The sequence below is a fragment of the Penaeus vannamei genome, chromosome 29, assembly GCF_042767895.1.
Source record: "Penaeus vannamei isolate JL-2024 chromosome 29, ASM4276789v1, whole genome shotgun sequence".
Lineage (NCBI taxonomy): Eukaryota > Metazoa > Arthropoda > Malacostraca > Decapoda > Penaeidae > Penaeus > Penaeus vannamei.
The window spans coordinates 15,370,737-15,373,236 of record NC_091577.1 but is presented as its reverse complement, the minus strand read 5'-3'; the positions used below and the strand labels follow the sequence as shown (position 1 = coordinate 15,373,236).

Below are 2,500 nucleotides of genomic sequence, written 5' to 3'. Positions count from 1 at the left end.
CGAACCGCGGCGCCGGGCGAAACATTCAGGGAAAAAGGGCCGTTTGTATCGTTCGTCATAAGGGACATGGCAGGGCAGGGCAAGCAGGCGAGGCGGACATTAAAGATCCATCATGGAAATCTGCTACTTTATTAGTTGTACGCCCTCCCCCCCCCCTCTCCCTTCCCCTGTCCAATCCCCTTTCTCCCCCTCACGCCCTCGTCTCCCCTCCTTCTGTCTCACTTCCCCACCCTGTCCCTCCCCCTCCCCCATCATATCCCCGCTCTGTCAAAAATGTATATGACAGACACACTTTTAGTCGGCTTTTAATTTTGACTTGTTGAGGAGAAGCCCTTCCGGCCGGCGTTTTTGCCTCCGTGCTCGAGGGGCGTCTCTCCCCGGCGAACCTCGTTAGTCGTTTTTCCTCCGCGCTCCGGAAAACGGCCCAAGAAAGCCTCATTCGACAGATATTTCATCGAGAAAATTTGGTTAGAGTTTGGCAAGGTGGCAGCAAGTGTCGGTGATTGGCCGGGAGGGAACAGCTGTTGGCCACGATATTAGTTGAGGCCTCGTACCTTCGGGGTGACGCAGGCGCTGCCGAGGGGGGAGCCGGGCGCATGCTCCGAGGACCGACAGGAGTCCTCCTCGTCTCCGGAAGGGGCTGATGCGAAGGACGAGCGACCCGCGTGCGGTTTCTATGGATTTTGGTTTCAGATTTTGATGTCGGTAGGATTCCTCCTCCAGAAGGAATGATGTCCACTCTTGATGTCTCATAGCCTTGGAAAAGAATAAATAGGCCTCTTTTGGTTATATGGTATTGGGTTATTGATAATAATGCAAAATATGGTTAGCATGAGTGTTATAGCTGCAGGTTTCTTTGTTAATGCATTGAAGGGTTTGACGAACAGCAGTAATGCAGGACCAAAGGCTGCTTGGACTTTTTAACATTGGCTTTTAGTTCTTGTTCTTGGAGGAAATTCATTGTTCCGAAAGTTGGAGATCGTGCACGCGTCGAGCCGTAAAGTAAAGGAATCAATATAGATACAAATCGGAATTTAAAGACCGGAGGGCATCGGGACATTTAAATGATAAAGGGAAGGGGGGGGGGGAGGAGGAGCCGTAGCTGGATAGATAACTCCGGCGTCGCAGTAAATTAATAAAATCCAAATAGACGTGTCTAATTGAGCAAGCCGGCAGAGGGGCGCCTCAACTTCGGCTCATAATACTGCGTCTAATCGCTTGCCCGCCCCTACTCCTCCTCCTCCTCCTCCTTCCCCTCCTTGCCCTTCCGTCCCCTCCCTTTCTCCCCTACCCTATACCTCCTCCCATCCTTGCTACCCCTCGTCCTCCCCATCCCCACTTTTTCCCTCCCCCTTATTCTCCCGTCCTCTCCCTTCCTCACCCCCTCTTCCTCCTCTCCAACTCCTTCCCTCCCCCCTGTACCTCACTCCTCCCCAACCCTTCTCCCTCCTGCCCAACCCCTCTCCTTCCTCCCCTAACCCTCTCCTTCCTCCCCTAACCCTCTCCTTCCTCCCCCAACCCTCTCCTTCCCCCCCCAACCCCTCTCCTTCCTCCCCTACCCCTCTCCTTCCTCCCCAACCCTTCTCCTTCCTCCCCAACCCTTCTCCTTCCTCCCCCAACCCTCTCCTTCCTCCCCCAACCCCTCTCCTTCCTCCCCTAACCCTCTCCTTCCTCTCCAACCCCTCTCCTTCCTCTCCAACCCCTCTCATTCCTCCCCATCCCCACTCCCCCTCTTCCTCAACTGCACCCTCTCCGCCACTGCCCGTTCTCCTCCCTTCCCTCCCCCGCCCTCCCCCTCCCCCACCCTCTTTCGTCACGCCCTGTCCCGCCCGCGTCAACGGATTCCCCCCCCCCCCCCCACCCTCCCTCCAAGTCTTTCTGACGCGGCTTTGGCGTAACATTCGATTTTCCGGTCGGTTAATTTGCATAAAGAAGCGCAAAATTCGGTGTCTGCGTTTCGACCCCGATGGTTGGTTGCCTTCTCTTATTTGGCAAATCGGGTTCGGATATTTGATGTGTATCGGTGTGTGTGTGGGAGGGGCGGGGGGGTATGAGTGTGTGTGTTGGGGGGCGGGATTATGTGTGTGTGTGTGTGTGTATTTGTGTATGGGTGTGCCTGTGTGTGTGTATTTATGAGAATGTGTGTTTGGGTGTATGTGTGTGTGTTTGTATATGTGTAGTTGTGTTTGTGTTGTGCATGTGTGTGTGTTTTGTGTATATATATATGTGTGTGTGTGTCAATCTGTGTGTGGCCTGCTTGCAGCTGTGTTCCGAAAGGAGGGGGGGGAGGGGGCAACGGGGGTCTTTCGTCTCGCCCAAGTGATTTGTCTGTGACGGTCTGTGGGTTCGTTTGATTGATTTTTGTTTATCGTTTTGCGTCGAGAACTGCATTGTTCGGAGATATGTGTCCGTGTGGCTGTGCACGTGCGGAGTTTATACATGTGTGTATGTGCACGTGCGCGCGTAAGTGTTTATTCACTTGGTTGTTCATTTCTAAAAG

At 53.8% G+C, this 2,500-nt stretch overlaps 2 protein-coding genes across 15 annotated transcripts in view; one reads left to right on the top strand and one right to left on the bottom strand.

The window, feature by feature from the left end:
- LOC113808370 (protein Fer3-like) overlaps positions 1-757 on the bottom strand; it is a 28,607-nt gene extending 27,850 nt beyond the window's left edge. For both annotated transcript variants that reach the window (XM_070142282.1, XM_070142283.1), the window contains exon 1: positions 1-757. This exon is cut by the window's left edge and continues 878 nt beyond it. The gene's annotated coding sequence lies outside the window, so the exon portion shown is untranslated.
- Positions 1-2,500, top strand: part of LOC113808424 (transmembrane ascorbate-dependent reductase CYB561) — a 127,570-nt gene that overhangs the window by 29,302 nt on the left and 95,768 nt on the right. The gene's annotated exons all lie outside the window — the stretch shown is intronic.